Source organism: Chroicocephalus ridibundus, chromosome Z, assembly GCF_963924245.1.
Source record: "Chroicocephalus ridibundus chromosome Z, bChrRid1.1, whole genome shotgun sequence".
NCBI classification, from domain to species: domain Eukaryota; kingdom Metazoa; phylum Chordata; class Aves; order Charadriiformes; family Laridae; genus Chroicocephalus; species Chroicocephalus ridibundus.
Genome location: NC_086316.1, coordinates 19,476,623 through 19,502,019, shown reverse-complemented (window position 1 = coordinate 19,502,019; position 25,397 = coordinate 19,476,623). Strand labels below are relative to the sequence as shown.

General features: G+C 37.4%; 1 protein-coding gene across 1 annotated transcript in view; it reads right to left on the bottom strand.

Moving 5' to 3' along the window:
* Nucleotides 1-7,317: 7,317 nt before the first annotated feature.
* PRR16 (proline rich 16) overlaps nt 7,318-25,397 on the bottom strand; it is a 158,725-nt gene continuing 140,645 nt past the window's right edge. Inside the window, exon 3 of the mRNA XM_063321153.1 lies at nt 7,318-10,276. The gene's annotated coding sequence lies outside the window, so the exon portion shown is untranslated. The remainder of the gene's footprint in view (nt 10,277-25,397) is intronic.

The window sequence follows — 25,397 nt, the reverse complement described above, 5'->3', positions numbered from 1 at the left end:
CACAAGTATGTTGAAAGCGTAACTTTCATACTTATTCTTGGGCTCCTACCCACCTGCTTTTACCATGTTACTTGTTCCCAGTTGATTACTAAGTTAGTGATATTCAAATTCCCAGCCACATGTCCCATTTGATATCCCAGCTTCTCTCCCATTAATATAAAGGTCATCTAGGGCCCTCTCCTGTGTCTGTGTTTGGACATACATCTTTCCTGTCAGATTAATGTGTGCTTCAAGACCTCCAAAGATGAAAAGCATGAAACATATTCCAATGCTTTTCTGTCCTAAGCTTTCTCCTTATATCCAGCTTGAATAGGTCTTCATGCCATTTGGCAAGTACTTCTCGTCCTCTTCAGCTCCACAGGGATGCTGCTTCCAGAAGACTGAACTGGTTGTCTTCACAAAATACATAGTTAAAGAATGCTGAGGGCAGGTAGGCAGTAAAGTAGAAGCAGAGGAGACGTGTGTTATGCAAAGGAGATCTTTGACTAAGCAGTGGCCTGGAGTGAAACAAAGGAGGTGTCTGTGGAGACTCTCCAGGTCTAGGTCAAGGAGGATGCAACACTGATGATGTTGTGATGAAAGTCTGCTACAGCCCACCTGACTAAGATGATGTCTCTGAGTCTGTCTACAGACAATAGCAGGAATCCCCTGATCACAGGCATTGGTCCATATGGAGGATTTTGACCATCTGGACATCTGCTGAAGAGGAAATACAATTCTTAAACTTACTGTAAAAGTGTCTAGAGCACACTTCTTATGATTTCCTAATTCAAATGCTAGAGGGGCCAACCAGGGAAATAGTATATTTGACTTTATTCTCGATGAGGAAGAAATGGTTATGAATGTAATCATAGATGGCAGTTTGAGTTGCAGTGACCAAGAGAAGACTGAGATTGAGATTTGGAGAAAGACTGAGAAGATAAGCCATAGACTTAGGCTCTAGACTTCAGAACAGCAGATTTTGGCTTATTTAGAAAATTGCAGGGGAAATTCCCTTGGAATTTTCTACAAGGGGCACCCAGAATGACTTTTAAAGAAAACTTAGTTGGAGCTGACTTGAAAAGAAAACTTAGTTGGAGCTCAGGAGCAAACCACACCTTCATGAAAGGAGACTAGGAATTTAAACTAAAGGCCAGAATGGCTAGGCAAAGAAACGCTAGAAGAAATCATACAGGAAATGAAAACAAGGACAGGAAACAAAGTAGGAGACTATAAAAGCATTGCTCCTGCTGTTAAAGATAAAAATCATGATGATCAAACCCTGATTAGAGCTAAGACTAGTTGGGGATATAAAAGGTAAGAAGAAGAGTTCTTACAAGTGTGATAGTATCAGAAGAGAGTTCACAGAAAAAAAGTGCTGATGAATGGCAGAGATGATTAACACATGATTTGGAAAAAGCTGAATTATTTAATGCCTTTTTCACCTCAGCCTTTGCAGGCAAAGCTTACTTTTCAACTTCTGCATGCATCAGCCTGGTTTTGGAAGGGGGTAGATAGGAGACCAACAAGTTAGGGACAACTTAAAGAAGATGGACTCACTCAAGTACACAATATCAGATCAAAATCACCTGAGGCTGAAGTGAGCACAATGCTACTATTATCTATTAAAATCACAGTAATCAAGAAAGGTCCCCAACAACTAAAAAAAAAGGCAAACATTACGTCCATCTTAAGATGAACTCCAAGGGGAACTCTAAATCAGACAGCCTTACCTTAGACACTGGAAAGATTACAGCTGGCATTCATTTGGGATTCATTCATGGAAGCCAAGGCAGCCATCAGGAACCATACACGCAGATTTACCAATGGCAAACCATGCTTCACCAACCTTAATGACTTCCATGATCACACATGGGATCAGTACTGGTGTCCCTTCATCAGGGACCTGGATGATGACACAGAATGCGAACTCAACAAATTTCTGGATGATGTTTCATTAAGAGGAGTGACTGACATAATGAATGGCAAAAATTCAAGCCAGCAGGATTTGGGAAATTTATGGATTGCACAGAGAGAAGCCTCATGAAGCTTAACAGGCAGAAGGGTCAAGCTCTGCACCTGTAGTGGAATAGCTGTCATTGATGGGGACCAACTAGGTGACCAGCAGCTAGGCTAAAAGAACTTGAGGGTGATGGTTGACAACAAGGCAAACAACATGTGCTTGCCCTTAGCTAGATGATCTTTGCAGAATACTCAGCAGACGACTACAATGATGGTAAGAGGCCTAAAGCACATGACCGACAAGGAAAGACAGAGTGAGCCGAGTTTTTAGTCTGGCAAAGTTAAAGCGAAGGGCCACAGTTGAAGTACAGTTGCAAAAATAGCAGAGCTAAACCCTTTGCAGCAGTAGCAGACAATATATAAGGGACTACATAAGGGATACTGGCCTCAAAGTAGGAGCTGGGCAGATCAGGTTGCATATATGGAAAAATTTCTTCACAGTGCAGCACTACATTAGGATATCCATAGAAAGTGTGGACACACCATCAGAGGTTACGGAGACAAAGCTTTGGTTGATCACCTCCAAAGGAAAACTGGAACAGATTATATGCAGAAATCCCTTCTAACCAGCATTTTTCTCATTCCTTAGATTCTCTGCAGACACAGCTACCCTAACTGCAAAAGTCTGAAAGTTTGAAGACAGCATTTATATATATGTTTTATATTTTACCATTTATTAATTCACATTTTGCAGGCCTCAGTTCCAGGAACCTAATATTCAGTTTGACCTTTACTGTTACTTTTCTCCATGTCAGAATTTAGTACTCTTAGCTATGGGTCTTATAATGGATTTTCAGTTCATTTGTGACTGCATCTTTCCAAAACAAATGGAATTTTCCTACTCTTTTACTAATATCTCACTTTTGCCACTCTACATTTTATCATTCTTTGTTTACTCTCTTCTCTGCGTACAATGAAAAAAAACATGAAGAAATTTTAAATCTTAATTAGAACCTTGTTTTAATGTGAGCTAAGGTCCTCTATACTGACAGAAGTAAAAATTCTTCAAACTAGAAACATATTAGTTATATAGTGGTGACTTCATTCAGTTCAATTCATTCCATTCAAAACATCACATTGTTAGTTCAAAGGGAACAAAACCATAACCAGGTATATGGAAACACTTCTGATCCATTCCCAAGATATTCTAAATTATCTTTTTCTTAGAAAAGTCAGTCTAAACAACCTACATTAAAGACAGTCCCTTTAGTTAGGTTTTGCACACAAATACCAAGTATTGACTTTTCCATAAGATAAAATGGCATAGTTGGCCCACAAAAACAGCTGACAGTGATCAAAAGCATGCATGTAAAAATGCATCTTCACAATACCCTGTCTGACATGAATGGGTCATGGTTGAGCCAAAAATGAGATTGTTTCATTTAGTAGCTCTCAAGGACTATTTTCACTTGGTTTCTCACAGGCTCTTCTGAGTCCCATAAACTTTCAGGATATGCAATGTGTTGAGTGAGAGAGTTCCACAGTTTTCCTCCACATTGCTTAAATACCCACCTTTTTGTTGTTTTTGAGCTTGCAAAGGGCTAGATTTGTTTGACCTCCCCTACCACTCCAGGCTTGATCTCTATTGTACTTCCTTTTCACACCTCTGTTTCACACCTCTTTCACACCTCTTCACACCAGAAGAATCATTCACAGCAGTGTCACTCAGACAGAATCTAATCCTACCATTTGTCTACCTTTGTCACCCATTCTCTGAAGCTCTTCCAGTTTGATTACATCCTTTTTTTTTTTTTCCAGATGAGGATCAGAACTGCACATAGTATGAAAAGAGTTAAATATAACAGCCTACCACACATCTATTGACCGATACAATGACATTCACTTCTTTTCTCTGCTCCTTTCCTAATAATTCTTAACTGCATACTTGCATTTTTGTGACCTGCTAACCACAGGACTGACATTTTCATAGAAACATTTAACTGCTAAATATCAAGCTAAGTGGAATATGTGAAATAAAAAATGGTTTTCATACTGATCAGTTTGCATTTATCTTCACTGAATTTCATCTGCCATTTTAATAACCAGTCATTCGGGCCACTCATATTTAATATCTTTAATAACTTAGTGTAATCAGCAAATTTACCAAACAACTGTTCACTACTGTTCCAGCATATTAACATATATTTTGGGAAGCATGGATCCTAGTACACGTCCCATGAAATCTCTTTCGTGGCCTCTTTCCACTGACCATAAAAAATCACCCTTTTCTCCCATATTTTAACTTTTTTTTTTTTTTTAATGAATGCAGGCACTTTCTCTTAGGCAGCTGCACTGGCTAAGCTGGAGGAAACTCCTCCGTTTCCCCTTAGCCAGTTGCAGTTCCCTGCAGTGTTTGATGACATTGACACTGTTAAATACCTTCTAGTTCTTTAAAAAAAAAGTACTACTATAGTTTCAACTGATTTGCCCAGTGCTTACTCAATGGTCTATACTCTCAAACTCCCTCAAATGCACTCTAAAATTGACAACATATTTGCAACCTCACATCTCAAAATCTATGAAAGTATTTTTAAACAACGAATTGCACACCAGAGTTACCATTTTGAGTATTTCACACCTGAGTGCCTTCAAAAATCTCAGATGTATGCCATCTGGTCTTGGTATTTTCTTCATTTTGTTTTGTACCACCTCATACTGACAAAGTATGATTTCAGATGATTTCCCCCACAGACAAAAATTCATGAACGAAAATCTACCAAAACCCTTCTATGGCAAAAGCAGAATTAAAATGTTAAGACAATTTTGTTCATAAAATTTCTTCTAAGTGCTTTTGTTTTCCTTGATTATCTTTTGGCGCTACAGATTCTCTGCCAGAATTCCTGCTGCTGTTACTGTAGAAATAGAATTTCTTAACTTCTATGCGTCTTGCAGCTATTTTTTGTTAACAAATCTCTTATGTATCTCACAATTGTTTTGATTTGCCTTGCTGTGTTTTTTCTTTTTAATTTATATTTAGTCTTCAGAAGTTTACAGTTGTTACATTTTCTTTAAAAGTCTTCAGCTATCTGAAGGATATTTTCTTGCTTTCAGCAGTCTGACACCCTGCTGCTTAACCATGCGGGCTCTCTTTTGCCCTTTCTCAAGCCTTTCTTGCCAAGCAGGATGTATTTGCTCTCTGCCTTCAATACAGTATTTTAAATGGTCTCTGTGCCATCTGCCATGATTTAACTCACGTAGTGATTCCTTTCAGATTCTTCATTACCGGAGTCCTTGTTTATAATTGCTCTTTCAGAAGTTGAGCACAACTCCGGGGAGATTTGGCTTCTGCAGCCTTGCAAGGATATTGCATCTAGAGCGAGATTCAGCTGAAGTATTTTGAACCACATCCACCTGGCTTTTGCTTCTTCTTTCATGGGATCTTCAACTATCTGGTCCATGAAAATCAGTAATTTAGTGTCAGAAGCCCTCTAAGGAAACTTACTGTAATATATGTAAATGTCACTCTTTTCAATCTAATTTTCTCTGTAAGACTCAGTCTTGTCCTTCCAACTCATTCCTACAGATTTCACCCAGTACGTGTATCATCTCAAACCACATGCTCTACTCCACCTTTTCCCCACTCTTCTGATAGACTCACATGTGATCTCAGTTTAAGTGTCAACCCTTCTTTACAATCTCCTATATTCAAAAGGTCTCCTTGGTTTCTCTTAAGGATGAACCTTCTCCTTACACTGTTTTTGCAGTTATACATGAAAATATTCCCTTTTAGCTGCTTTATAACTCGGGGAAGGTCACTGCAGAGACCCTGGTTGCTGCACCAATGCTGTTGAACCCTCACTGTGGACACTTGTTAAATAAATTATTCTTAAACCCACAAAAGGATAATGGTACTTAAAATCAGTCAGCATAAACTGACCTTTCCCTCCCAGCCACTCCATAAGTTAGATAATGTTAAGCCTACCGCTTCTTTCCCAAAATCCTTTAAATTTTACCCTAGATGCTCCGGTCTCCTTTTCTTCTGCCACAGAAGCTCAGAAGGTCCATGTTCCCTGGCTCCTTCTCACTGTTGGCTAGCAGATGGCTCTGATACCAGACAATATGTGCCACCTCATAGTTGGCAGGCATGTTCCTCTTGTACAGCTGTCCTCTGATGGGCGCTGGGTCTGCCAGATGCCTGAGTAACAGCCTCCTACCTTCAGCAGGAGCTGTGGGGCAGGGCCATGGCTGCCCTCCTCCCATCCCTCCCCAGGCAATTGACAATGTCATTGGACAGCCTTGCTCTGGACCGAGCATGTATCCCACCAGAGAAAAAAAATCTGTCCCTCAAGGATATTCATGCCGTATGACACTTGAGGCAACTGTATCAGGAGAGGGACACTTTTATAACATCATGATGAGCACGAGATTTTTGTGATCTTTTACTTCCACTTTACAAAATAGATATTTTAACATATCCCTGTTTTCTTCATGCACGATGGTGGCCCAAACCATGACATTTGTCTTTAAAAATATTCAAGTGCTGAAAGTATGTCTCATAGACACATCCAGAACTGTCAGCTTTTCATTTTACACACGTCATCATTTTAAGCACGTTGGTTGCTTCAGATTGCTCTTCAATGCCAGATAATGAAACACTGCAGTATTCTAGAACCACTTCTGCAGGCACTTCTTGTATATACAGCGCCCATAAACCTACAAAAGGACCCATCAGTCACCATAATAATGCCTTAGTTGAAAAAGTTCTGCTGGTCTTGGTCAAAATGTTTAGCCTAAAGGACTAGGCTAAACCTAGTCACAAACCACTAGTCACAAAAACCCACAAAATTTTGGTTGTTTAATGAGATAATGTAATTGTCTCCTCTGGTTTTAAACTTTATGAAAAAAATATTTCAGTGCTAATTATTTGACAACAGTTTCTGAAATCCGAGTTGAGTTTTGTTATCCTGAGTTGAAGTATTATCTCAGGGGAGCATCTGCATAGTATACTGACATTTATATCACAATATTGAATACTTACCTAAAGATTTAATTTATTTAAATCTACAAAAATCAAGAAATATGGATTTATGCCAGTGACACTGGCAGTAAAATGAGACATGTTGCATGCGAGTGCACGTGTGTGCACATGCACTGAAACTTACTTTCCAGCATGAAACCCCGGTTAATGCAGAGCTGTGAACACCAGCATGTGACTGATGAGAACCATGATTTGCAATGTCCTCTTCCAACTACTTTTGTCACTTAAATTAGGCCTACACGTTGGTATATGTGTTGGATTTTTTTTGCATTACACACATTGTGTAAAACCACTCCTGGGAGACCAGGTCATTTCTTTTCATCTTTGCTGTATTTTTTTGAAGAAAATTGTGCATTGCTTCAGGTGCTTTTTGTACAATAAAAATTAAACACACAAGCTGATCTAGAACTCAGCATAGTAGAAAAGTATTTGCAAGTAGTAACAAATTATTTCACTAGATTTTATTGGGCTATTTTCAAATATAGATGAATGCATTCTGTTCACAAAAATAAGAGCTTTTCCAAATATTATTGTTAGATAATAATGGAAGTGCTCAAATTATCATTCTGAAATTTTCTTATTGTTTCGATAATGTTGCCCCTTCTTTAAACAACTCTGAATATTAGTCTCAAAGAGTAAGCTCTCGAATTTTAAAACACAGGTTATCCAAAGAGGGAGCAAAACCAAGCCCATGCAAGTTGTATGTCCAAATATGTGATTCTAATGACACAGAAACAAAATCACAGTTAAAAGACTGTAAGCCAACCATAAGCTAAAATGTGTGGGAATAAAACACAGCCATCGTTCTTTAACAGATACAAAGGTTCCATTTATCCATTGCACCAATGGAAATTGACCACTAACTTTCTTTAAAAAAAGAGTAAAACTGTGAGATGATCCCAAGTTTTGTCAAATGAGGGAGGCTAACATTCACTTAATTAGTTCATTTTGTGATTTCCTGACAAACTGTAAAAGCTATTTATGGCTTCAGAGTCACAAACAAAGACAGAGTTCAGGTCTTTCTCCAGAAAATACAATAACATGAGCATCTTTTGCAGTAGCAGGACATGTGGCACCTACTTCAGCAGGGCTGGCATTTCATTCATCAGCAGGTAAGGGTGCGCATGCGTGCACACACACACAAACACACACGCATACACTAGTTAGTACATTAGAGCAGAGCAACACATCTTTAAAATATCTGCCCTTTACAAAGTTAACTCACAGATTAAAAAAAGGCTTGAATTTTCCATTTTTTGTTGTTGAAAGATCATTTTTCTGTTAGTGAGCACTTAATAGGTCCATAAAGCAATGAATATGAAGAAAAACCTACTCAGATACATATGACTGGATTTAAGATGAATGAATAAGTGAACTGGGAATCACATGCTTTACTTTTCTCTTAAAATTACACACAGGCTAATGGACTAAGAAAAAGGGAAAAATATATTTTTATTCAAAACAGCTCTAGCATTGAAATGTTCAATAATTTGATAACAAAACACTGCAGTAGATGGATAACAACAACTGTTCTTAACTGTAAACTGCAGATTGTTCTAAGGAACAACCTCTTATTCTGTAGCTTCTCCAATTGTTTGTGATCAAATAGTATCAACTTCATGGCCTTGTCAGTATGCTAAAACAAACAAAAAACAAACAAAAAGCCCTAACACACACACACACAAAAAAAAAAGAAACCCAAAAAACGTATAACAGTTTGAAGAAAATGAGACAGCCGTCAAAAGGTCTCTGTATAATTTTGGGAAACCACCATTATTAGAGTACATTCCTTTCATTCTTAAACATTCAAATCTTCACTTGCCAAAACTCACTGATAATAAAAAATCTATCCCATTATAATTTTAGATTTCTTTGTGTGGATATTAAAATAAACTATGTTCTGAAATTAAGAGTTAAAATACCTCCTCTTGTTTTCCATACATATTTGCCTGTATAAATATACTTAATCATTTTACAAATTACAGTATTTATATTAAAGCTTTCGGTCAGCAAATCATTACAGCTTAACATGAACAAACAATTCCTGTGTTTTGGTTCTGTCTTTAAATCATTTTTGGAGATAACGAAAACCAGCCAAAATGAGTGACTGCAAATAATATAAACAACATATTTATTTAGAAAAATAAACTGAAAATACTGCTTGTCTGTTAGATTTCTCATGAAGTATAGACAAATGGCTAGAAAAAATTTATGTCAAATACATATTACAAATGACATCTTTAACAGTAACTGGGACTATAATGTCAATGTTCAATAGGAACATTTTGGATGCGTAATTCAATAGACTAAATTTCTTGGCTGCTAGTATGATAAAAAATGGATGCTATTAAAAAAGATTATATCCCCTTTTTAAATACACCTTATCATGTTGATGCTTTTTCATATATATACATATATATATATGTATGTATATGCATGTATTTATTTAAACAGAAGAAAGGACCGTATTCCTTTCTGTGAAGAGATCCCCATAGTGAAAAAGAGCGTAAATGTTTTTCTTCAGTTCTAATTTTTTAATTCCTTTTGGAGCCCCGGCAAAATACAGCTTGTTGTGGTCAAAAATCTCCTGGGGCCATCTGTGCAAATGGTGGCGCACATCATTACCCTGAATGGACGTGACAGTGCAAATACTAGAAGTGCATTGAGATGCAATCTCTAACAGCTGAACTTCTTCAAAGTTGGGTGGAGGACAGAAGACAGCATCCTTTTAAGCAATTTAACATCACCGATGCCTTGTTCCTGTATGGCTTTGAATATGTACAAGGGATGACAGAGGTCTTCTTTCCCCACAGACAGCAACATTGCTCTGTTACAGTAAATGCATTCTTTTTCTGCTATCATGTAAGTGCTTCATTTCTCCTTTTGGCTACATATAGAAATATTTTTGGACGCTGGCTGGACCCATGAAAAACTCATTGTTTGTTACTCTGGTTGCTCAGCACAGAAGTCAAGTGTCAGGCTTGGAGTGAGCAGTTTCTGCAACGGGGCAAGACATGTACTCCTCTTTATTCTTCTTTCCCTCTAAATGGAATTTAAGGCTGTGGCTTTTGCCAGGACTCAGCATGTAGCTGTCAGATCTGAGAAAAATGAATCAATGCAGATTACACTCATGATCAGTTGTGCTCTCACTTGAAGGGCTTTTCCATTCTCCACGGAGGATTAGGTTCCTGGTTACTTCTCAGATCTGGCCTGCAAGAAGTCACAATGATGAATCCGATATGCAAGAAATTAACTGACGTGCCTCCAGATATACATATTCCTTCAAGCCTGAAGGTGCTGTTAGAAAGAAAAGAAGACAAGAATGAAGTTACACAAATGTTACTTTAAATAGACAAAGTTCATAGAAAACAAAACAGCATTTTGAATGATCATTCCATTTGTCATTTAAGCAACAGTTCAAAGAATTACAATACTTTGAAACTTGACCTTTATAGTTGTACATTATTGTTGCTACAAGCCTTGTTACTCTGCTGGGTAAATGGGTTTAACTTCAATGGTGTCTTTGGAATCACATTATGTTACACCACCTGAAAAACTGATCGTTACTATCCTAGGTCTTGGAGTATATGGGGATAATGAAATTATGATTTTTTTATCATGTTTTTTATTATTCTTTTTAAGAAGATTATCCTTCTTAACCTACATAACATAATAATTCAGCTTAACAATATGCCTTAGGGCACAAAATGAAATAAGAACTCCTGAGATCTTAAAAATAAAGAACTATACATTAAGCATTTGAAAAATCCTCTAAGAATTCAAGTCTAATTTAACCTGAGAATCTGGATTCTAATGCCTGTTCTCAAATTAAACAGAAAGTGAATTCAGCAGAAGTTTCTCATCTGACAGGTAAGTTTCCTAATCACTAAAATACTACATAAAATTTTTATTTGAGTCTTTCACCTTCCCTTTTGTGAAACTGCTTTAATTTGTATAAAACACTATGATAGTCCTACAGTCAGTGAAAGAGAATAATGCTCTAATCTAGTGTTGAGGTTCACTGACTCACTGAATTGCCTTACTTTATTTATTAGACAAGATAAAACAGCATCAAAAAGAGAGACCTTGGGATACTTACATGTTGGTAGCTAGGGCATTAGCTTGGTTAAATGATTAAAAAAAAACACCTCCTCAGAAAAAGAATGAGAACTTCCTCTTCCAGTGTTGGTAATTTACACCCAGAGCTACATACTGCAAGGTGGAAGAAAATTACTTCTTTGCCAGTAGTTTTATGAATCTAGCCCTTGTTATGCTGTTTATCATCCCTGTGAAGTCTCTCAAGATTATAATTTTGCTGTGCCTTGTAGTGCAGGCTTATGTTATGATGAAATTTGGTGTGTTGTGGCTGTACTTGTTAATTATTAAGAACGATGAACAAGGCGAACTAGCAGCACCTTTGTACTTTGGGAATCTAGTGGAAACTTTTATCAATTACCCCTCTTATCTTTTCCCCTTGGAGATCTAATCTGCGGGGGGGACCTCCCGCTTCTCCTCCAGGCTAATTACAACAGCGTTCAAGAATTTTGAATACCCTTGGGATGCTGGAACCAGCACGCTCCTACTGCTAGGTCTTTTGAATGTGTTTCAGGTCTCGATTTTGCTCAGGGTTAACCATCGGTGCGTATGCGGACACGCTATTCCAATCCCCACGACCAGCACTGCGGCTACTCCAACCCCTATGACAAGCACCATGGCTTCTTCAACCCCCATGACGAATGCTGCGGCTACTCCAAATCTACGACAAGTGCCACGGCTACTACAACTCCCGTGACAAGCGCTGTAGCTACTCCAACCCCTACGATGAGTGCTGTGGATACTCCAACCCCCACGATGGGCACTGCAGCTACTGGACCAGAGAACCAGCTTGTGCTGGTATGAGTCACGCCTATACAGAAGACAGAAGAAGCGATACACAAAAAAACCAGTTCACTTTGGGAAGGATGAGGTTGAACCAGGGTCATCATGAGAACAGAAGGAAGAACCAGAGGTAACTACCCGATCCTTATCCCTGGGTGAGATGCAAGATTTACAAAAAGATCCAGGCAAGTAAAATGTCACTTGGTTGCTCTGATGCTGAGATAATGGGGCCAGTAGCTTGGAATTAGAGGGTAGGGACGCAAAGCAGCTGGCGTCTCCTAATCAACTATTTAGGGTTTGGCTCATATTATTAATGAAAAAGATGAGTATCCTAATTATCTGTTAGCACCTTACTTTTTAGCTGACGACAGTCTTCATATCACTAGAAACACACAACCCATTTTCAGTTGTCACAGTTTCGGGCTTCAATTACATTCAATTACATTCAGGCTAATGATTTGTGTATGTTAATTCCTCACAAAAATCACACAAAAAAAGATGGTATTGCCCTTGAACTCAGATTAATGCTCATGAAACTGGATGAATATGGTACACCAAACATATATGTAAAACTAATAATAACAATAAAAAAAGAAATAATACAAATAGTATTTGTTCTCTGTCAGAAAACAGTTATTCCTCAAACTTATTTTGAATACAGCACAATACAATGCTGAGGACCTGTAGGCATAAAAATCAATACAATTTTTTTCTTTTCCTCTGGGTTGCGATTCATAACCACATTCAGTATCATGCCCACGAAACCAGTAAAAGGTGTATCAGGTATACCTAGATTCCTCTAGCATCTCTTGAATTCAGTCGTCAACCCACACAATTTAATTCATTCCCAGCCATACAACCACACAACCACACGACATCCACCTTCATTTCAACGTTCTACCAAAGAAGAAAAGCCCATCTTTTGTTTCTTTATGTCTGTGATAAAAAGCACAAATTGCACCACATCAGTAAAAAATCTGATGCACCTCTCCACATTAATAAAGAATTTGTTCAGATTAGAAGATTATGGTTAAACTTGCCCAGTGAAAAATTCGGAAGGTGGCAATGCCTGCATTAAAAACAGAGAAGCAATTGCTTTTGGCACCTCCAACAAAACCCTGTAATTACAAATCATTATTGTACACATGAAGAGGAGAGACACAGAGAATAAACAGGCCAGTCACTGAAAAAAAAGAAAGTGTCTACTAATTACAAATTCCTATCCTGAACTGTCTATTTCTTAATTCTACAGTTTTTACTATTTTGACAGCAAGGCTTTACATTCAAATCACTACATTTAATTCATCATTACAAAATCCCTTCATTGCACCACACCTTGTCAACATCCTCATAGTGAAAAATCCTGACCTTAATAGGGAGCTAGAGTTCAGACAATTTATGAGAGAATGTTTTGTTCACTCACTTCCCCTCCCTTTCTTTACTTTGTCAGCATCACTGGGTCATTCTCTTCCTTCTACAGCATCAGGATTTAGTTAAAAAAAACTGAGACTGAGAGAAACCAGTGTCATTGTTTTCCTCATTCAAAACCAGGTAACTGCTCTTCTATAATAAAAAAATAATATTTTACTTCTGTGCCAGTATTACCCAAAAAAGATTTACTCCCTTCTGTTTCCTTCTGTTTGTCACAGTTTTCTTAAAAACTGAAAGTGTATCCAGCCCAATCTACTGTGACATCCTCCTCCTCATCATTGCCACGGCCATAGTGTTGCTGAAGAGTGCTACGCAGAAAGCTGCAAATGGAAAATATTAAGGGAAAAGGCTACTGAAGGGAATCACCCTTTCACCACAGACCTATGGGATGGCTATGCATATACTGGTTAGCATAAATAGAACAGTGATTTACACATTGGGGTTGTTCAGCCTGGAGAAGAGAAGGCTCAGGGGAGACCTTATAGTGGCCTTCCAGTACCTAAGGGCTACAGGAAGGATGGGGAGGGGCTCTTTATCAGGGAGTGTAATGATAGGACACCAGGCAACGGCCTCAAACTGAAAGAGGGGAGATTCAGATGGGATATTAGGAAGAAATTCTTCATTCTGAGGGAGTTGAGGCACTGGAACAGGTTGCCCAGGGAAGCTGTGGATGCCCCATCCCCGGAAGTGTTCAAGGCCAGGCTGGATGGGGCTTTAAGCAGCCTGGTCTAGTGGGAGGTGTCCCTGCCCAGGGCAGGGGGGTTGGAACTAGATGATCTTTAAGGTCCCTTCCAACCCAAACCATTCTATGATTCTATGATTCTATGAACATAAGAAAATTATAGGAGGGGACATTTATCCAGGCTTAGCTAAATAAACAATAACATATATTTTTTAAAGATACTGAGATATGGAGATACTCAGGTTCAACTTAGAGTATTTAAAGAATAATAAATGCAGTTTGATTCTATACTGGGATGATAGGAAGACATCAAGCAAATTATATAGAAGACATTTATAAACTTTGAACTGATGAGTGCAGGGGTGACTCCCAATGGTCACAGAAAAGGATATTTTAAATGCAACTTTCTATGCTGGGTCTAGTGCCTTTTATCGGGAAAAGAGAGAAAACAACTAGGAAATGCACTTCACATTGAATTGAGAACGAGAGGTTTACTTGGTTAATACTAAGCTATATAATTTCCACATCATTTTAAGAGTCTGATAAAAGCACCTGAAAGACTAGCCTAATTAAAATCTCCATTATTTGTGCTATTTTAATACAGACTGCATAATTTGGACATATGTTGCTGCCTGTCATAAGTACAATGGCAGCCAGTGCACACACCAAGCTATTAGTTGTATTCAAGTATTTAAGAGTATAACAAATTTGCTAAGGAAAAAATAAAAATAAAAAATTCCCATAGTAATAAATCCTCCTAAATACAGTGCACATATTTCCTAGATATTGTTTAAATATTAATCACATCTGTTTCAGTTACTCAGCTTAACCTGAAAGATACGGAAATATTTAGATTCAGATATAGACTATTTTATCTATATTCTTTAGGGTTTTTACTCCTTTCAGATAATATGTATTACTATGCTAATTCCTTCAAGAGAAGAAAGAAGTACTGAAAGCGAAGGGAATGCTTTTCTATTGGATTTTTTTTTTTTTTTGGCTTGTTGCTATTGTTAAGAAATCCCCATCATGACCGCTCATGTATAGGTTTTTTTAGGTATAAATTTAAATGATGGGTTTTAGAAGACAAACAGCTTCAGTCAGAAGCCATAATATTTCAGATAAAATTTTGTATGTTTTATCATTAAAGGAATTCTGCTGAATGCAAACCCAATACTTTTACCAAGCATTTCTTTTCTCCATCAATATTTTAACTATATAAGCCAATGTTAGCATTTTTGTGTTCTGTGGTATAGCACTGTTGAGACATCTTTCTCTGTAAAAACTGAAACAACTAAATGTAAACAACACAGAATGCTAACAAATTCACCACCACACTTCTTTGTAATTCTTCCTATTTTTTTTCTCAGAAGCTTCAGACTACTTATGTGTGATTATCTCATCCTACCGTTTCAGTCTGTAAATAATTTATTTGCCAATGAGCAAACAGGAATTCCCAATTCCAATTGCTTATTGAAAATTTTTCTTTCAAAGCTTTGAAATAGATTGAAAATTGCATGAAAAATCTAAATATCTAAACTTACATATTTTCAATTTTTTCCTTTACACATTATTATGTATTTTATGTTGACAGCATCTATTAGCTTCTAGAGTAGTATTATTCTTATCACCTTGCTAACCTCTCCTAACAACACTTCCCTAATGTGATTATCAAGTCCTCTGTTGTTCCAGGTTTGATAGCTCTAGAACTGTCTCTAAGACTGGTTCTATATTATAGTTCTATAAAGATAATGGTAAATAGAAATCTGTAAATGATGTCAGAGAGTATATGAGGAAAGCATTTATTTAATGCACTTTTCCAGCTGAACTCACATTGCTTAAATAATGTAAATAAGTTCACTGCCTTTGTGTGATTGCACAACAAAACGAAGACCATCAGAATATTGGCTCTGAGAGCTACTCTAGAGTAATTTTTTTTGTAATGAAAAATTAATGACATCAGAAGCATGCAATTAATGTCAGAAGCATCATGCTTGTCAATATAACAAACTCATAAAATTTCCTATGTTTGTTACTTATGAACTGCTAGCCAAATTACTGTTGTGCCTTTCTCAATAATGTCCCAAACAGTTCAGATTTGAGAGAAGCAATTTGTGGGACTGACAACGTGAAAGTGGCCTTTTTTGTTGATAACACTAGTTTCCAACACAGCTGAAATCTAGGCAACCGAAGTTACCAGGTGATGTCTTGACACCATGGAAGTCAAGAGCCTACATTAGGGGTTGCCATGATGAAAGCCAAAAATGTCAAAACTGACTAAAAAATGCTAAAAGGGGAAAGAAGGGAATTGGAAAAAATCCTGATGATGTGTCCTGTGAAACTCTGTCAGCCTTGTTCACTGGTCAGAGGCACCTTGTCTGCTAAGAGAAGTATACATAAATATACTAGAGAAGTAAGATCTTACCTCCTCTGCATGTGCAGAAAGGATTTATAAATAAGCATTTTTAAAATTCCTCAGACATATTTTCGGCTGAGAAAATACCTACTTGTTCACCATTTTCAACCTTTAGAAACGCTTTTATCAGGTCATTTTTCTTGACATGATGTTCTTCTTTTTCATTTACCTTTTTGGTCACCCATCCACTTAGATGCTTGAAAACTGTTCTAGCAGTATCTTAAAACATATCTTAAGACAGAATTGGTTATGCAAAGTGTGTATACATTCCTAGGGAGCCTGTTTCTTTTTTCATTAGTTTTGGATATGTTATGATACATGATTCTATGATCTTTCATGAGACAACTACTCACAAAGTATTTCTGGGAGGGTGTTTTTTCTTCATTTTGACTCTGGGATACACGTTCACTAGCTTTCAGAAAAGCTATTTTCTCCAAAAATTTGCTTTGGACTACATTTTATCTTGTATTTGACTAACATGCACAGAAAAGAAATTATCGAGAAGAGGAAATCAGCTATTTTGTGCTAGAGTATGACATAAAATTCGAGCTACGTTTCATTTCAAAGGAACAAGGCATGGATCTTCCCAATGTTCATTTACAGTTAGGCTTTTGATGTAGACCTGCTTAAAAAGCAAGGCCAAGTACACTTAAATGCTTGCTTGTCAATGGCTGTAATAGAATATATATACATATATGTAAATATAAACATATATATATTTATGCATTATTTATATACGGATCGTAGACAGTATCGACAAGGCTGCAGACAGTGAGACTGCAGTCTTGTAAGGTTACATCCAAAGCTACAGTTCAAGTGGCCACTGCAGTTGTATCAACAGCAGTAGCTGAGCTACCAACGTGAAAAGAAAGTAATATGGTCCAGGGAATCCACCTATTCATTCTTACTGCACATTTTTGGTTTAAAAATATGCTTTTAAACATAAGAGCTAGATAACATGTTATACTATTTTAATCTTTCTGCCCTTATTTTTGCCCTCCTTTTCATGCTGAGTCAAAGCAAATTTCCTTAATTAGCTTGAATGCACATTTGTGTCAAATGGAGGTAGAACAAAGATTAGGAAAAGAAAGAGATGCAAAAGACAGCTAAATCACTAACAGGAGTAACTTTCTATTTCAATGATTAGTGAAAAATTAGCTAGTAACACACTTGGTCAGTTGGTTACAAAGTTCATCTATCTAGTTTCACACAGGCAATGCCATAGCAAGCAAATAATTAAACAAAAATACTAAATATGAAGTAGCTTTGCATCTGCAAACAGTTGCCAAAGAATATCACATCCAGTATCTAGTGCTGGGAAGTTTTCTGCCCATTTCTGCTGTACCTACTAACTCTTTGGTTAATCTAAGGACCTTGCCATCACTGCCTTCTTACATTCTAGTTGTTGTCAGAAACTAAAAGAGACGGAAGATCTAACAGATTAGAAAAGACACCACCACCTCATATCTCATATGTGTCAGTGTTTTTTCTGTAAAAATTCAGAATGACCGCGGTTTACTTTTAAATCAGCAATTCCTAGAGCTGACTATGTAACAGAAAACAGGATGATAATACAAATACCTGTGAAGCTATACTCACTGAAAAAAAATAATTCCTTTGAGTATATGGCATAATTACACGCCAATGGAAGAAACCTTTTATTAGTCAGTGAAAGGGACATTAGTCTCACTCAGGAAAAATGAAAGATCACACAGAATAGTTAAATGCTTTATAGGACATGCATTTGCTTTTATTTAAAAGATTTGAGTATTATGTTTCAATTTTTAGAGTTTAGAGGTTTTTGTATGATTACATGTCTTGAAGTGACGTGAACGGTTTGAAAATCATTCTCCCCAGAGTACATCTTCCAGTTGACAGGTGTAACCTTTTCTCATTCAGCCTGGAGCTAGGAAGGATGGATAAGTGACTTGGCAGAATTCCACCTGCTTATTTAAAAAAATAATAAATGTATATGGGTGAAAGGAGCCATGTAGGAGACAATGTAACTATCAATATTTCTGCTTTTTTTGACATTTACTGATCTTTCATCTATTTCAAATTACTCAAGTAATCCAGCAGCCTTGTAGCATTATGCCTACTTTGCAAGCCAAAAGGATTCAAAAGACATCATAAAATATCTGTAAATACTTTGGCGCAGCCTTTCTGCAGGTTTGCCTATTGAGGGATGAAATAATTTATGATTCTGACAACATGCTGTTCGTTAACAAGTGCTTTACAGGATTTACTTTTTCCTTCAATTGGCACAAGTATTTTGCCACAAAAGAAAAAAAATGTTTCACTGCCAGTAGAGGTATGGAAATTACTGAAACTACATTATCTTGTTCTCCCTAACCATGCCAATGTGACTAAAAGCTCTCAATGATTCATTACAATTCTGGTTAGTCAACATACCCTAATTCAAATTCTTTCTTTACAAAAGAAAAGGGTTTTCTGCGGTGGTTATGGACACTGGCAGGTTCTGTCTTTGTAGCTAGGAATTTCTGGCTGCTAGAAGTTACTGAGTAGTTCACAGCTGAATCTTGGGCAGAAGCCTACACGTGCAAGAGAGACCCTGAGGCCATGCATCAATAGGACAGCGTTTATTATAAGTCTCGGCACTTCAGCAGCCTACTGAAGACTTCCTGACCACCAGCTGCAGCCCTTTTTCATCACAAGGCACAAGAGAAAGGGTCGCATCTACTGCTTGAGACTTCATGCATTGTGAAAGAAAAATACTGAAACTTCTACACATTCATTTAGCAAGACTTAACCAGCTACTTTCTTGAGCTCTAGAGGAAATCATGGTATCAGGAATAAATTGAATGGAAACAGCACAATATATTTTAAAAATGTAATAGGACAAATTCTTAGATTGGAAGGTCAAAAAAAAACCCCAGCCATGGCTAAGCATAATTAAATTAGCTAGTGTCTTCACATGCCTTGTACTTTCAGCAACAATATGCATGAGATCAACCTGACGAGACATTTACATTGAAGATGTATGAAAGAATCTCCTATGTGTTTTCTGGGAATGTTCAAACGCAATAAATGTAAACCTTGGTAAAGAGCTCTGATTTGTGAAGTGGTACATACTCTACTAGAAGGTGCTTGCTTTCCAGACTATAAAAACAGGCATACAGGAAGCTAAAACTTTTGCAAATATACAACGGTTCAAGGCAAACTTTCATTGTAAGTGATGACAGCTTCTGTTTCAACAGCTTCTTCAAATATCTGTATATAAAACAAGAGATGCTCTTGCACATCCTCTCTTAAAACCTACTTAACAACTGTCTTATTCCCACTTACCCACCACTCCAAACATAACAAACCATATGCAACTGATGTTTAAAAGACAGAAATATCAGTTTATCAGAAATATCAGTATTATTCTTTTTCTTATGCATTCAGAATGCTGCCTTTTAATTTATTTTGAGTAAACCCAAAAATGAGCTTCCCGAATTCTTTTATATTGGTGTGACGTAACACTATATTTGAAACAAATGCATAATTTTGTGGTATCTCTGGAAAAAGGCAAAGAATACAAAGATCAGCATGTCACCTTCTCATTTTGTAGATCTACTGTGGGTCGCTTTACTTCTGTAGCCTGTTTAGCCATTTTAAGATGAATGCCCAGAAGCCTAGACTTGAATGAAACAATATTTTTTGCAAATTTAGCAATCACTGTTTTTCTCCATCCAGCTCTAATGATGTATAATGTTATATACAACTGGATGGGACAGTCAAACACAAGCTCAGCAACAAAACTTACCTCCACTTAACCTTTAAGGAACTTAATTTATCTCAGTTATTAGCACAGACATCCATACGAAAATCTACATGTGAAAAATGTAGTAAAGAACTTCTTAAAGCGCATAGCAGCATGTGGTGAGATCCAGCAGGAATAGGGGATGATTACAGAGGCAACAATCTATCCCAGTTTCAGATCTCTTTCCTTATTATAGGAAAACGTTAAAACCATAAAGCATCTCTGCTTTGACCTTTCATAATGTCCACCAAATATGCTTAAAGACTTGGCTTACAATGAACATAAAATCCCTTGGTTTTTTGGTTTTTTTTTTTCGTTGTTTGGTGGTTTTGGGTTGTTTTCAATATCAGCATTTGCAAACCTCAAGACCTTTGCCAGTGCAGACCAGCTTGCTGACTGAAAATCGCTGGCCATCTCTGCTTCAACACAAGTATCCATGCTCAGCTGGCTTCAGAGTGATTTGCTTAACAAAAAAAAAGATACTCAGGCCAACAAAAGCAGGTCAGAATTAAAATACAGCCCATTAAACTCTCCTGCAATCCAGTGCTTTGCACATTAAGCAGAAGCCTCAAATACAGTGTTCTTCTGGCTAATAAAATACCGCAAACTATTGGGCCAGCAATTCTGTGAGCTGTTCACCAAAAAGGTTAGTCATTTTGATGGATTTACTTGACGTTGAAAACAAGAATAAAGCCTCTGGAGCTATTTATCTAAATCAGTTAGTTAGATATATACAGAAACCTGCTGCAAAATCCTGATTCCAATCAGAGCCGTGATACATGCTCTGGGCTACGTGCATAATTCATGTTTGAAGCGCTGAATCTACTGTGTGTCCGCTGAGTTGTCCAAGATCCTCTTCAACGTTGTTTTCCAGGCCACATTTCAAACTAAGAGAGTTTGCAGCTCTTTAGGTAAGTCAGAGATGGTCCTCTGCATATTTGAAACATATCTTGAAGCATTTCCTCCTCTGCACAGGATGGAGGCCAAAATCACTGCTAATTCTTTTTCAAGTGGGGTGGACTTACTGTCTGTCATGAATACGCAGCACAGACACTTGGCTTTGTTTTCTGTAATCAGTGCATCCAGAAATGGTTCTCTCTTGGTGAACTAGTCAAAATTATTAGATGAAAGTACTTAATCTTGAACAAAGATTCCAAATCTTATAAAGTCTATGGTTACAGTTATATGCACAAATTTCAGATTTTCTGAATTTACTCTATTTTGTACACCATTGTTCTTTAAATCCTACGCTATAGTCTCTTAACTTCCAGTTTCTGGTGTTTGAAACCAAGTAAATTCTCACTTATGCATAATCTCAATGCCTAATACAAACCTACGTTTGCTGCTGTGACCTTACATGGGAAGGTGATCTCCTGAAAGTCATGGGAAATGACAGATGACACTGCTGTATCAAATATGACAATGGGACAAATAAAATGTATTTGGTGAAAAGCAGGCATTTGGTCACTACAACAAAACTAGGTAAAGGAATTTACACAGGGGGTTCTCAGTTGTCCTGATGGTGCAATACCTAAAATATAAGTAAATTAAGTCATCAAAACATAAATTCATTTTTTGATGAACTTTCTTGAAATTTTTTGTAGACATGAGACATAACTTTAGACATCAGTGAGCAGAGCCTGGTAAAGACAGCATGCACCTTGTGTAAAGCACTGGGTGAAGAGGCAACGTACCTGGAAGCAAAAGAGGAAGGAAAATCTGCTGAATCCATAATTTGGATAATTCCCTTGCAAATAGTTGAAAATCATCTCTGGTCCAGTCACATTGCACTTTGTTTTGATTTGGTGGGTTTGGGGTTTGTTGGGTTTTTTTGTGCAAACAATTGTGCTTTGGACAGCACAATGGAAAGGTGAAGTACTTATTGGAAATACTTAGTTAATTAAAATAACAATGAAAAATAAAATGGCTTTGTATTTCCCTTGCAAACCCAACATGAGAAGCTGGAACTTTGGCCTAATGAAACTTTCTTCTGCAGTTAATATTGAAAAATGTATTAATCCTTAATATCACTTCTTTTTAAAGTTACCTAAAAGCCTTTTGACTCTTAATGCATAAAAGAGCCTTTAATCAAGAGAGTACAAAAACTTTTAAGTGAAGAAAACTGGAACAGTTTGCTTTTATTTCCAATACTTACATTTCATAGCCACAAATGTGTCCTGGGACAATAAACTGGGATAATAAACTGAATCGTCCATATGAATAATTAGAAGTACATGCTTATTGCTTACAAAGAAATACTTAACTTCCAAAATACACTCCCTAGATAAAAAGAAGGCATCAATGTGTAAGCATCACTAAAAGCAGAGATGCTAAATTTACCTTTGTGAACTGTTTTACCTATGTCACAGTGATTTTCCTATAAGAAAAAAAAGGAAACAAAAGCCAGCAAAAAATATAACAGGCTCTTCGCATGTGGGTACATAAATCACTGCACTAATCACAACTGTAAGCCAGCGATCAGCTGAAAGCTCATTGCTGATGTAACAAAATGTTCAGGTACCAAGTCAAACCTGCAAAGTATATAATGGACAAATGACAAGATGACAGCTGACTTCTGAAAAGCCTTTTTCCACAACATCAGCCTCCATTTTGAGTGAAGTATTACCACTCCTCCCACCAACACAGAGTATGCGCTGAACGGTAAATTCCTAGCTGCACCCTCCTGCAATCTTCTATTAAAAGTCTCAGTATACCTGTGAACTTACTTTACCTCGAGAACCAAATTCTATGCTCTTTTAGGGAATGTCTAAACATATTCCAGCAGAAAGAAGGTGAAAAGGCACTCAGCTGCCTTTGTTGCTGCAATGAGCATCAGGTAACTGAGTCATCAAGAAAATATGGCTTTCCTTAAAGGGATGGGGAGGTGAGAGGGGGCAAGTTAAAGAGTCAGAAGACTTCACCCCCTCTTTATGGCTTGGGAAAAGTCAGCTTCTGGTGTGGGACCCAAGAAGGAAGGACAGGAGGTCAGAATTCGCTGAAGTTTTTGCTTCCTGTTTTTGGTATTCATGGCTGCTGAGAAAGGGGGAAAGCTGGCACAAAAAGCGACCTGGCTGGTGGTGATGTTTGCAGAAGCCGCAGCTCAGAGCCTGGAGGAGCCCTGATGTGGAACTGTGGGCAATGGGGAGGCTTTATTTGTGATGCCCCAAAACAGGGAGTGCGTCGGCAATGCAGTCATAACTGTCAGATGAACTGAAGAGGGTATGTGTTTGTGTACTCTGTCCTCTCAGTGTGCTGCTTATTGCTTTCTAAAAAATAACCACCATCCTAGCACTCACTCTCCTCTCTCGTGGCACCTTCCTCTGAAGGAGCTCTGAGGCAGCTGAAGCCATACTGCTCCGTACGGAAACACAGAACGTGCTTCAGACACAGGGGAAGCCGCGTGTTCAAAATGCCTCAGGCAGAGGAAGCATCTCAATATGGATTTCTCTTATCTAGCAAGAGGGCAAAACAAAGGCAGTCTACGAACACCATCTCCTTCTCCACCAATTCGTAAATCTAGCACATCTTTCCCATGCTTTATTTATGAGTGAAAGAAAAGCGATTGGATTTGTGTCAGCCAGAATATCTAAATGCTGAAAAGAATGACAGATTTCAGTTTTTCATTTTGGCTATACAAATAGAGAGTCCACGTTTCACTTTCAGTGTGAGTCAAAATACACTGGCTTTCCTTCCAGACTTAGAATTAAACAGGATGGATACACTGAATGAGTGAACAATTTGGGCCCTGACGGCTTTCATTGCTTGAGAAAATGCAGCCTAGCGGCCACCTCAGATACTGGCAATAGTGGAAAAGTAAAACTGCCACTTTTCCTTTTCTTTTTGATGACTTGGGCTCTAAGACCAGTATTGTGTTAGCTGTATTTCTCGTGTTTCTAATATTAACAGAATATAGCAGTGGAGCTACAGATAGCAACCAAAAAAGTGAACCTTCTATCTTGCCTGTGGGCTGAAGTCAAACTATACACTAGTTAAAAAGGAACTATCTTGCATGCAAGGATTTTCTATAGTAGAGATTAGAGGTGAATAATTCTTTCCATGTATCATCGTTCCTCCTTTACCCCATGAATAGCTCCCATAAATAGGGAAGTTCAAAAAGTGTGAACTGATTAAGAGTTAGCTGAACGCTCTACTAACTGATAAGAATGCATTGGCAGTTAAAAAAATGTGGTTTCTGCTTTGGAGGTTTTAATTGAAATACAAGTCTTCTGCTGTTCAGATAGTAATTCTTTAATAAATCTATGTGTAGAAGCAATTAGTAATAATTTCATTTTATTGTAGCTGTCAAATAGTAGCAGTACAAAAACTAAGTGGGATGGTGGTGTCTTGGATTTATTTTTTTTTCCTTTAAAAAATACACAATCAGAAAAAAGTAACATAAAAGCTTCTGGAGGCTGATCAATATGCTCTTGATCTTGATCAAGACAATACCACAAAGTTCTCCCTCAGAAAATTACAAGATTAAACAGATAAAACCCCTTCGTTTAATCGGATTTTGAAATAGTGGCCTCTTAACTGAGACGGAATTAGAAGGAAAATCCAAGGAGGTTATTTATGTTATCTGTGTTGAGGAAAATGTAATTTCTAATGCTGTATCCTGTAAGAAATAACCAGTACACTAATCATGATTAATAACACTTAAATTTCTCATTTAATTTTTCAGCAATTAAAAAAAAATATGTTTAGAAGTCCCCTAAGGTGACAAACTTATAGTAAACTTAAAATACAGCTTATATTCAGAAATCACACTTATTCATACAAATATTTGCTACCTTTCATTACTTAAAAAATTACGTGGGTACTATTTCCAAACTAAAATCAACTGAAATACTCACCGCTTGATTTAATGCTCTTACAATAGACTTATCATTTAATTTCTTCTGTGATACCTCACTAGTGCTAAACTGACGGGTTTTGATGGAAGATACAGAAGTAAAATACGTATTGAACATATAATTTGATCTTTCTTACTGCTGAATCAGTTACGCTCGATGTGGTGTATTTCAAGTTCACTTGCACCTTTCAAGTGAGACAGTAATACAGCAACTATGTGAAAGGCTGCTCCACCTATCTTTTGTTTTTTTCCACTCCAGTACCTACGATGATATCTCACACTTAAGTGGACACCTACCCACCTACAGAAGCCGTGCAACTCGGCTGGCAGAATAGCCTAGACCACAAGCGGGATACCTACATCAGCAAGAAATGAAACTACACGTAAATTGTG